Below are 12,740 nucleotides of genomic sequence, written 5' to 3'. Positions count from 1 at the left end.
TTGTTTGGAAAGAAGAGTTTATAAAAATCACCCCCATCGGTCTTTGAGAGATGAAAGCTGAAGGCAAACATTGTGAGATTTGAACTATATTCAAGGATCGCCTTCTGCCTAAAATATAGGAAGACGATGCTAAACGTTTTATGGTTGTTTCAGCAATTTTTTTTTTTTACTGAGAGATGAAAGTTGTGATGATTATACTTTTCCTATATTGTAAGGATTATAAAGTATAATATATACATGAATAGCATCTGCCAAGACTATAAAGCTCATGTTGGTGTTTCGGAGACTTGGCAGGTGGAACCCTTATATGATAAAAACGGTTCCAATTCTGGCTCAGAACCGAAATCGTGTGTTGAGATATGTTTGTTTGTTTTTTTTTATACAAAGTGACATATTTCTAGGGGTGTAGAAATGAGTGTGTTGCTTATACCTTTACATATGCAATACTAAATGAAAGGAATGGCTTCAGCTGCGAATCTTAACCGTTTATGTAGAAATTTATTTATTTGTTTATCTCAGCTAATTCGAAGTCAGTTTAGATCGAGCAGATTTTTAAAATAATCTTTCGTTTTTAAGAGAATGAAGGGCAATTTAGCTGTTATTTCGATTTATGTATATAGTCCTTCGTTGACTCGTGTCTAGAAATACTTTTCAGTGGTAGTAGAAGAGCTGCCACCCCTCCTCTCTCTCTCTCTCTCTCAGGTATTTTTACCCCTTTACGTTACAATACAATTCTGTTTTTCTCATTGCAAAAGCTTTTGCAGACTGTTTAAACTGAATATATAAAATTGAAATGGTTCACTATTTTAATTTCGATATTATCCTGAAACTGTCTTAAATTGAAATACCACTTTTTATGATGTTATTCTTAAGGCATGATGGGGTGTGAAAAAACTGGCGTGTTGAGACCTGCCAAAACAGAAACTAAAAGATCGTTCCCCCAAATTCAAAAATAAACTGAAAAAACAAAAACCCACACACTTTTGAATCGCACTCCAAAACTTAATTAAGTATCTTCCTATATATGTGACTGACTTTTTGCTTCAATTATATTTATGTCCGTCTATAAATGTACTTATCTATGTGTCTGACTAGTCATATATATATGTGTGGTAGTAAATGAAGGACATATTATTAACACATATATAACCTTAAATGGATCGTTCGGCCTTTTCTCTTCTTCGTCTCCGAGCTACTACACACGAATGCTAAGTGTATGGAACTGAATCAACCAGATATCGAACTTGTACCACAGGCTCTGATCGCATGTATGTATTATACTAGAATGTGGAATGTCTGACACCTAACACATAGAATTCCTAGTCCAGCTCATAAACGCATTTCTAAATTTATAGAACAACTGCTCGGAAGTTCCGTTTTTAAAATTTTTTAATAAGATTTATTTAGTTTCTATGACTTTTATTCTTGCATTCTTTTAGAAAACATTATGCTGTTATGGAAACAATTTTAACATAACATCGACGTAACACACATACACACCTGTGTGTGTGTGTATATATATATATATATATATATATATATATATATATATATATATATATATATGTATGTGTGTGTGTATGTATGTATGTATATGTATTGGTTTCAAATTTTGGTACAAGGTCAGCAATATCGAGAAGGGGACTAGTCGATTACATCGATCCAAGTACCCGGAAGGATGAAAAGCCAATTCTACATCGGGGTCAGTTGAACTCAGAACGTAAAGTTGGAAGAAATGCCAATATGCGTTTTGTCCGGGTGTGGTGACGATTTGCCAGCTCGCCGCTTTCTATATTGTGTATATTGGTTTCAATTTTTAGCTGAATGCCAGCAATTTCCAGGGAGTGGGGTAAGTCGAATATATCAACTCGTGCTCAACAGGTACTTCGAAAGGCAAAGTCGACCTCGGCGGAATTTGAACTCAGATCGTAAAACAGACGAAATACTGCTAAGCATTTTGCCCAGCTTTTAGCCCTGAGTCAGTCTTGACGGAGCAGATCTATGATCAAAGGCATTCGGACCATGATTAACCAGTCTTTTTACCGATCACTGTATATCTAAGACTAGACTATATTATCCAGTGTTTCCTTCCTTTTGAAGGTGGAACTTACCCTTTTTGTATGTGTTCGTTTGTTTTATTTCTCGACAATTATCTCCGACTTTCTGAGAAGTGGCCTCCTAATTTGACTAGCATGAGGGGAAAATTTACCCAGAAAGGCTAATAGTCGGGTTTATTATCTTTTTAGGAGGATATCTAATTTATTAATTCATGTTTTCATATTAAAATATATTCGTATCAATGCTTCAGTAACATCTTTCCTTGTTTGTGTTTACTGTTTAGTATTGCCGCAGTCTGTTACTGATTGATTTAATACCACTCGAAGGTGTTTATGTCCGAATTCTTAAATAAACAAGACACCGGAGCAACACACATGCTCATGAGTCATCAAAGACGCTGCTATGTGGTTGCTCGATATGCTAGAAATAACAGCCAACTTGCCCTGCCGTCTTAAAAATAATACATGTTGGATTTTGATGCAATGTCTGAAAATGAGGAACCCTTTTGATTAATCGTCTGCCCAATTCAGATCTGTCCTGGAGCTAAACAAGAGGAAAACATTTCTAAATTTAATCCAAATGTAAAAGATTATAGGCCAGTGTTTTGAAAAACGCAGAAGTACACTTCGTGAACCGTTGACTTGCCTGATTAGTAAAATTTAGTTTTTGGATTAACGTTTTTCCTTTAAAGTAAACAATCAGTGTGCTGCAAAGTCATGAATATTTAGTCTGAGTGCAAATATCCTGGCTGACAGTCGACTAATTGAAAGTTATAATTTAATTATCAATCCCAGCTGTTTGTTTCTTCCCCCTCTCACTACCTCATTCCAAAATAGAATTTGGCCAAATTACCCTGCTTTTTATTCTATGAACCTTGTAGTTTTAGCTGTTAGAGTACAGTGACCATTTCTGACCCTGTTTTACTGAATCTATACCCTCACCTCTATCGGAATATTACATAATTTTTCAACTCTTTATTATTGTTTATGTTGTGTACGCCTCAGGTTAACGTCCTCTTGAGTGCTTGCTCATAACGAACAATTGTGTATGAGTATGTGACGATGTAAATGTGTATCAGATTAAAAAGGAAACAGCATTCACTGTACGTCTATTGTGATAGTGTGTTAATTCGGTTAATATTTCTCTTTAATTAGTCTTTCTGTAATTGAATTTAATTAGTATTTCTTTTTAACACTGAGTAAATGTTTGTATATATACGTAAATGTTTGTGTATATACGTAAATGTTTGTGTATATACGTAAATGTTTGTGTATATATGTAAATGTTTGTGTATATACGTTTATGTACATATGTGTATCTATTATATGTGTTTATTCCTGAATGCAATTGTGTGCATGTGTACATAAATAGCACTTGTTACCTTTGTACCTTCCGTCATCTCAAAAATTTTGCTAACATGATTCTTTTCTCTTCTTTTTAAACTCTGCTCTTTCTCATTCGGTGATATCTGTATGAAAAGTACTATTTGCATTAATTTAAGTCCACAAGTTATTTATTTATCCGAATAAATAGGGAAAGTAATCCAAAACCGTAGTAAGTTCAAATCCGAAGGCCTCTGTTAGCTGCTGCGATGCGTGGTTCACTGATGTTATTCCTGCGGCACACTAAAGCAGAATTGCGGATAGAAACGGCAAACAGGTTTTATTTAGACCCATCGTTTACTGAGCATGCGTATCTATTTATAATAAAGTATAGAACAAAATTATTTGGAAACTACAGATGCAACGTTAATTCATCCATAAAAGATAAATCATGTTGTATTTGTGGACACCTTTTGAGTTTCTGCATGTCCTACATGGTGGTGTTATACTACTCAAAGTTGCTATGAAGATTAGCATGGTTTAGCAGTGTTGGAAATTGAATATTGACACCATTATTGCCTAGCAATTCACCATCAATTTCTCCAGTTACTGATAATAGAAAACATTTTTGTCTGAGCACAATTAATTCTGTTAATAAAAACCAATTTTAAGCGTTCAGTTTCTGGGTTATCTTTGGAAAGAATTTACTTGAAGGAAGATGCATACTGAGTTTTAGAGGGAAATCTTTACCTAGTTCTTGTTTCTTATTTAGATTTAAAAATTTAGCCATGTCTTAGATAAGTCTTTCTATGCAGTTTAAAGTTTTAGTTGAATAATCCTACAATGTTATAGGATGTAGGACATCTCTGAGTTTCATGATTGCAGTGATGCCACATAATACAAGTGATTTAGACCTAATAAACTTTGGCTTTGCGTCATAACTGTTTTGACTGTACTGTTAATTGTAAAGTGTATCTGACAGGAGCAGAAGATGGTGGAACTGTTGAACTTGAAATGCCCTGAAAATTGAAGGTGTGAGGTGACTTGTTGAATGGAGACAAGAGATCACACTCAGAGATAGTTGCTACATGTGCATGCAATTGTGTGCATGTGTATATAAATAGCACTTGCTACCTTTGTACCTTCCATCATTTCAAAAATCTTGCTAACAGGATTTAAAAAAAAAAATTCTGCTCTCTTTCATTCGGTGATATCTGTATGGAAAATACTATTTGCATTAAGTCCACAAATTATTTAATTATCCGAATACATAGAGAAAGTAATCCAAAAGCCTCTGTTAACTGCATAACATGGTTCACCGACCTTATCTCTGCAGCACACTAAAGTTGAATTGCAGATAGAAGTAGCAAACACGTGGAAGTTTCAAGAACTGAGTGGAATGCTGAGGAGGGCAGTGTTATTGAAACTGAAGGAAAATATTTATACTGCTTATAACAGAATTAGTGACAAGAAAAGGCTGGAAAAAATAAAAATGATGTGGTGGATGAATAAAGGAAGACAAACTTTGAATTATAGATTATAATAGGAAATAGAGCCAGAAATGAATATTATGAAGTAAAATGAGATGAGAGGGTTGGGTCATGTGCTGAAGAAGGACTACAGTGACTGGATGAGCAGAGTAATGGAAATGAAGGATGTAGGGGAAGGTGAAGACCAAGAACGACAAGGCTAAAGATGATGATGGAGAAAATGTTGACAAGAGGTTTGGGGAGAGGTTGTAGAGGACAGGTCAAAATGGAATAGATTGTCATAGGGCCCACAGGACTTGTATTTTAGTTGGGAAAATGGACTTAAAATGCTTGTTGTAGGCATGCATGCATCTGCTTTTTCAATATTGTCAAGATTTAACTGGTTTTTCAACTCCGTTGTTTGTATTAACTAATTGTTAGAGTTGCAAATTTCTGTTATCAATTTGTTGTAATTGCATTAATTAAATATGTCCACAATAATAATTTACCTCAAAGCAATGAGTAATAGAGAATAGAGTTGATAATCATCATCGTTTAGCGTCCGCTTTCCATGCTGGCGTGGGTTGGACGGTGCAACTGGGGTCTGGGAAGCCAGAAGGTTGCACCAGGCCCAGTCTGATCTGGCAATGTTTCTATGGCTGGATGCCCTTCTTAACGCCAACCATTCCGTGAGTGTAGTAGGTGCTTTTTACGTGCCACCGGCACAGGTGCCAGATGAGGCTGGCAAACGGCCACGATCGGATGGTGCTTTTTACGTGCCACTGGCACGGAGGCCAGGCGAAGCTGATCAGAATAAATTCAAATCTTCAGATATCTATCATAACTATACATCATGGTCCAACAGTGGCTTCCCAGTGGAATTCTAAAACTATTCCCATGATAGAAACAGTATGTTTAATTCACATCCATAGTTTAATGTACACTTGTATACATTAATGATAGAATAGGGAATAAAATAAACAATTATTTAGAGAAGTATAAAAACAAAAGGCAAACCATTGACATATACCTATCATATGCATAGACTCAATGTGAAATAAAAGGCATCTCATACCAGCTAAGTTGCAAAACTACCAAGAAAGTTTAGAAAGTGTCAGCTAATTACTGGTTTCTCTATAAAATAGAATGGTGAGGTTTAGTTGTGTACCTCTGTTAGTATTTAGTACCAGATCAACTGTAAACCACCCAATCTTTATGCATATAGGCGCAGGAGTGGCTGTGTGGTAAGTAGCTTGCTAACCAACCACATGGTTCCGGGTTCAGTCCCACTGCGTGGCATCTTGGGCAAGTGTCTTCTGCTATAGCCCCGGTCTGACCAATGCCTTGTGAGTGGATTTGGTAGACAGAAACTGAAAGAAGCCTGTTGTATATATGTATATATATATGTGTGTGTGTTTGTGTGTCTGTGTTTGTCCCCCTAGCATTGCTTGACAACTGATGCTGGTGTGTTTACATCCCCGTCACTTAGTGGTTCGGCAAAAGAGACAGATAGAATAAGTGCTGGGCTTACAAAGAGTAAGTCCTGAGGTCGATTTGCTCGACTAAAGGCGGTGCTCCAGCATGGCCGCAGTCAAATGACTGAAACAAGTAAAAGAGTAAAGAGTATAGGATTGCATTATGATTAGGATGTAATTTGAGGGAGATTTAGCTACTAGTTCTAACATCTCAAGTGGTGTGTATTTACTTCTTTGTGGTTTGTGTAATCTCAGTCTTCCCCGTGGCACATTGCTGGTTGCACACTGGCATGTGAACCACAAATCTTACTCTCCCTAAATATGCCATGCTGCCTCCTATTTTAAGACACGACTGCACACTGTGTGTTTTTTTTTGTAACTACTCTATCCTCCAAAACAAACTTCATGTAGTCAGGGAAGTGTCCTCTCATCTTGATTACTGCTTTTACTACATTTCAACTGTCTATGCTCCTCACTCCTCAGGTGTTTTGTGATTCATCTTATGGAATTGAATTCATAACCTCTAGGTGACAGCACCACATTTCAGTGCCTTTATCCACTACACTATGATTGTAAGCAGTTTCAGAGTGAATTTTTAAGACTTATAAACCTCCAGTGAGGTTTATAAGAACAAAATACTATTTTAATCCTAACAAGCACAAGCTTAATTGCAATTAAAGGAAGAACACTAACGGGCATTATTTTTGCCTGGGATGTGGTACAAATGAATTCAAAATATCAGTCTTTGGTAATGTGACTGTACAACTTAGAATTAATATTTTGCGACTACATTATTATTTTCTCTCTCTCTCTCTCACTCACACACACACACACAACACACACACACACACAAACGTTTTGATTTATTAGGTCTGGAGGAACTTTGCAGGCCCTCCTACAACAGTGAAATTAATGCCATTAATATTCTTCATGAATCTATGTAAGTTAACATCTGCAGGAAAGATAGGGACAAGGAGGGAATCCCAGAGGGCTGACTTGAGAAGGAAGAACTGGGTGTAGGGATTAGTTCAGGGCCAGGGGGCTGGACACAAAGAGGATGATGAGAAGATGTCTGAAACAGGAATGACTGAAAACCAGATCTAAGCAGTAGAAACCATTATAGTAGTAATAGAAAAGGCGGAGAAGAGACAGCACATCTGAGGACCAGAGACTGGAACATGTTTGTGAATAATTTTATGCCAGTCAGTTGGCTGACCCTTTTCTGGATGTGGTTGAAATTATGGCAATATTTGCTTTAAATTTGTTTTTAAATGAAATTTCTTTGCACCACAGTCTTCACAGTTGTTTTGTTAATGCTTGGCCCAAGACAGTCTCCAATCAAATAAACCAATGATCAAAAGTATCCTAGCCATGACAACCTTGTCTGTTTATTCAGCTATAGTGTACCTAGGACTACATTATCTAATGTGTCTTTTCCTGTTTTAGAGACAGCATGGTGTGATATAATGGTGACCTGGCTGTTACTTCTAACAGTCAAGTGGTCACATAGAGGCTTCTTATAGTTTTTAACTGTTTGCTGAAATTGAACAAGTGAGTCTCTATGTAATCACTTGACTCGCCTGAAATAACAGCCTAATTTCCCCTCAAATCAGACCTACCATCTTAAATAAAGATGATATTGGACAATAGTAGTTCCTGATACAGAAAATGAGAAGGTCATGGTTGGAATAGCTTTGATCATAGGTCTGCTTCATCAGAGTTGACTGTTGCTGTGCTCAGTGTTATCTATAATTATAGTCAAACTTTATTTAAAAAGTTGACACAATCTCTTAGCTTTATAGAAGAAGGAAAATAGGAAATAGTGACATTCATTCATTTCCAAGTGGTATAAATGCATCAAAGAGATACCAACCAGAATCAGAACATGAGGAACTGTAAGGTTCTGAGAAATGGGAAGTTGTGATTTACATGATTTGCAAGGAATTGAAATTAAAGTTCACTTATAATGTTCTTTTAATCGTATGTGAAATCTGATAAATTTAGAAGAGATTAAATGAGGGATTTTACATAAATGCTTTAGTGGAAGTAGTTCAGATGTGGAATAGATACAAGGCCATAAATGTATAAAGAAGGAGAATGAAATTATATGTTGGAAGTTTCTATGTAGTTGCATAGTGTACCTGATAACTTTCTTATCCCTTTTGGTCCTACTTGGTTACAATCAACCCAAAACCATCCCTAGTTTCATGATATGAACATCCTATTTTAAACTGATTTAAAAACCTTCCATCAAAATTTTGTGTTAATTTATGTTTCAAATCCTGGCTTGATAATGACTGAGTTAGTAAATTCTTTATTATTTTTTTAATTAATTGAAATCAAAGCAGTGTATTTCAGTTGAAATATGGTAACATAAGTGACATGGTTTAGACTTTAGGATGATATTTTCTTATTAGAAGATAGAATGATTTTCTCAAGAAATGCCAGTTCACTGTTTGCTTTACCCATTACAACAGATTTATTCAAGCACAGCTGTTAAGGATTACCCAAAAATTATAGATTTATTTACCTCACTTGTAAATTCTTTATTTTTGAAATGTATTTATTTAGGCGGCGAGCTGGCAGAAATGTTAGCACACCGGGCAAAATGCGTAGTGGTATTTCGTCTGCCGTTACGTTCTGGGTTCAAATTCTGCCGAGGTCAACTTTGCCTTTCATCCTTTTGGGGGTCGATAAATTAAGTACCAGTTATGCACTGGGGTCGATGTAATTGACTTAATCTGTTTGTCTATCCTTGTTTGTCCCCTCTGTGTTTAGCCCCTTGTGGGTAGTAAAGAAATATATTTTTGAAATGTATTTATATAGGCGGCGAGCTGGCAGAAACGTTAGCACGCCGGGCGAAATACATAGCCGTATTTCGTCTGCTGTTGCGTTCTGGGTTCAAATTCCGCCGAAGTCGACTTTGCCTTTCATCCTTTTGGGGTCGATAAATTAAGTACCAGTTATGCACTGGGGTCGATGTAATCGACTTAATCCATTTGTCTGTCCTTGTTTGTTCCCTCTGTGTTTAGCCCCTTGTGGGTAGTAAAGAAATATATTTTTGAAATGTATTTATATTCCATCTCAGCAGATATTTTTTTCAATATATTCAATATTTAAGGTGGCAAGCTGACAGAATTGTTAGCATGCTGGGCAAAATGCTTAGCAGCATTTCATCTGTCTTTAACAGTCTGAGTTCAAATTCTACTGATGTCGATTTTGCCTTTCATCCTTTTGGGGGTCAATAAATCAAGTACTAGTTGAGCACAGGGATCGATCAAATTGACTTAACCCCTTCCCCCGAAATTGCTGCTTTTGCCAAAATTTGAAATCAGTATATTCAAAATTTTTTAAATTTGTATACCAGCTTTTTGTTTTCTCCAAGCAGTCATGCTTGATCACACCAAGGGTTAAAAGTAATCTATTTCTTTGATTTTGTTAGGCATGTGTGTGCGTATGCACACATGCAACTACATTGTCTAATGATTTTGATCTAGTTTTTATTTTTATCTTAAGAAGGTAAAGTGTAATTTTAAGGTAATTTGGCTGTTAATCCCAGCTGATTAAGCATCCGTATAGTGGCTCTTCATTGTCTCATGAGATTATCTTGTTGACTTCTATATCAATAGGTTCTGGTGATCATTGCAGTGGAAGTGGATTCAGTGAGAGTGCAGCATTAGTTCCTTTGTGCTTATTGATGGCTTTGCTACCCAGTACAGTGTGTTTGTTGCTGATGAGATTATTGATGCTTCTGCTAATCTGTGTGTAGATGTGTGTTTTGTTCTTTGAGTGGACTGAGGGAGAAGGATAGTGTTGGGGTAGTGTTGAAGATAGATTTCTGTTTTATGTGTATTAGAAGAGACTGCAATGGTTGGAGTTTGCTGCAATAATAAACTATGCTCCTAACATGTCCACATCAACATTCATTTCGAATATGTTTATTTCATTGTGGCCTTGAGCAGTTTGTAATGATGTGCTGCAAACGGTTTTGTGTTTGCTATATAAATAAAATGAAGTAGTTCATAATGGCAATTAAAGCAGTCACAGTCATCTGTAGGTGTCTGCTAATTATAATTTCCGACATAAGCACTAGGTTACTCATTTTTGAAGGGGGGGGGCGAGGAACAATCAATTAAAATGTGTCTTCAGTGGTACTTGACTGCTACTTTTCTTGTTAACACCAAAAAAGACAAAAGGCGAAGTTGTCTTTGGCAGGATTTCAACTTGGAATATAAGAGGATATAACTAAGTAAAATAAGGCATTTTCTTTGCCATTCTATCAATTCTGCTAATCCACTTCCCTCAATAATCATTTCTGAGAAAGAAAAAAAAAACAAACTCTAAAATCAAGAGGGATGATATTTTTCACTTAATTTGCTACTAGCAAACTTGTTTGCCATGCTGTGCCAGGGAAACATCTATAGAATTGATTTGCTTCTTGTAAGATGTTGCATGAACATGATGTTAGTTAATCAATGAACTTTGGCAGTCCTCTCCAATATAAAACATGCAAACTTAAATCATTAAAATATATAATCATTCAACTAATCTCAACTCCCTAAAATTACTGGTCTTGAGCCAAAATTTAAAACCAGTATTTTTAATATAATTTACTATGAGATTATTTTCAGGTCTGCGAAAGCAGTGAACTGGCAGAGTCGTTACTGAGCTGGACAAAAATGCTTATCAGCATTTCTTCCAGATTTATGTTCCAAGTTCAAATGCTGCTGAGGGCCACTTTGCCTTTGATTCTTTTGGAATTAATAAAACAAGTACCAGTTGAGCACTGGGAGTCAACATAATTATCTAACCTCCTCCTCCCAACAAAAATTGTAGGCCTTGTGCATATAGTAGAAAGGACTATTATCAGACCTGTAAGAGTGGCACAAGTAGTTACATGCTGAGTAGTAATTAATTTCATTGATTAATGGCTGAGTTCAAATCCTGCTAGAAGCTTCAACATTGCATTTTATCCCACCATTGGGCTGCAGGAAATATTTGCTATATTTTGGTGTTAGGAAGGGCATCCAGCTGTAGAAACTTTGCCAGATCGGATTGGAGCCGGGTACAACCTTCTGGCTTGCCAGCCCCCAGTCAAATCGTCCAACCCATGCCAGCATGGAAAGCGGCCATTTAACAATGATGATGATGATGATGATGATAAGTTCAATAGACAACTGCTCTAATACATTATCTGTGTGTGTGTGTGTGTGTGTATCTGTGTATGTGTGAGTGTGGATCACATTAACCAATAGAATTTTATACAAGGTCAAGAGGTCACCAGCTGACCAGAGTATATCAAAACCCATGTAGTGTAGTGGGCAGAGATGAAAACATCAGAACTTTTTGCTTAGTATATAGGATTTGATTAATGTTTAAGAAGTGTTCACATCAAAACACTAACAACATTTAGTTGCAAACTTATTACTTTTCATTCATCTCATTTTTTTTTCTTCTACTTAGCAACTTTTGTTTCTCCATATTTGTTTATCTTGTTCAGTGTTTCACAATACAAACAAATATTATTTCCATTTTCTCTCTTTTAACACAACAATGGTTGAGATTAAATAAAACTCAGGCTTGTTTCAATCATTGGACTATAGCAGTGCTGGGGCTCTACTTCCATAGGTTTTAGCTGATTGCATTGGTTCCACTCATTTCTTAAATATAGAACTGAAATTAACATGAAGTTTTGAGGGAAAGATTTAATCTAAGTTACTTTTAGACAGCATGTTTGTATCATGACCAGGGGTGGTCTTAGGGCGGTTGGTATCAAAAGAGTTAATGCCTTTTGTTATCTTCTTCTAAAAGTTTCACCATAAGCAAAATTATTTTATGCAAGAATTGGTTTCAGTTCCTTAAAGGCAATTAATAATATTCTGGTCTCTACTACTGTTTCTTTGGATCCATCAGCAACATGGGGTGGGGGCAGTGGCAACAGCCTGTTCTCCATGCCATACTGCCCAAGCTTGAAAGATAGAACTGGACAACTCAAGCAGCAAAGACTGTTGTCATTCAAGCATTGGACTGTTCAACCACAGACAATGCTGTTCTAGTAGGGTGGACAACTAGGATTTTCATCCATGATCATTAACTACCTTTGATCTGCAGCATAGGCAGTGATGCATTAAATTTAAAAACAAAAATATTTTATATGTTTTGAGAAGTTATGCCTAGCTTTTCACGCAGGGCCTTTCATTGGATCCACATCCTGTTATACATATATATCTTCTGAAATTCTTAAAACAAAGCTGTTACCATATATTTTTCACTCTAGTTGTGTTGATTGAAACATTTGAAATGTATATGCATTTAGCAGGCAACACACTGCCACTGTACTGAGGACAATATGAACTAACAGGAAAAAGTATATTACACATAGTTTATAATGGGACTCCTCTTTGGTTGGGAGGAAG

General features: G+C 36.2%; 1 protein-coding gene across 3 annotated transcripts in view; it reads left to right on the top strand.

The window, feature by feature from the left end:
- LOC115223298 (T-complex protein 11 X-linked protein 1) overlaps positions 1-12,740 on the top strand; it is a 45,527-nt gene that overhangs the window by 776 nt on the left and 32,011 nt on the right. Inside the window, exon 1 of one of the 3 annotated variants that reach the window (XM_036500459.1) lies at positions 1,248-1,268. The exons of the other annotated variants lie outside the window; for them this stretch is intronic. The gene's annotated coding sequence lies outside the window, so the exon portion shown is untranslated. Of the gene's footprint in view, positions 1-1,247; positions 1,269-12,740 lie in introns of those variants that run through there. 3 annotated transcript variants of the gene reach the window in all.

The sequence above is a fragment of the Octopus sinensis genome, linkage group LG2, assembly GCF_006345805.1.
Source record: "Octopus sinensis linkage group LG2, ASM634580v1, whole genome shotgun sequence".
In the NCBI taxonomy this organism is placed as follows: domain Eukaryota; kingdom Metazoa; phylum Mollusca; class Cephalopoda; order Octopoda; family Octopodidae; genus Octopus; species Octopus sinensis.
Note: the sequence above shows the minus strand (reverse complement) of the source record. Positions and strands in the feature narration are given on the sequence as shown.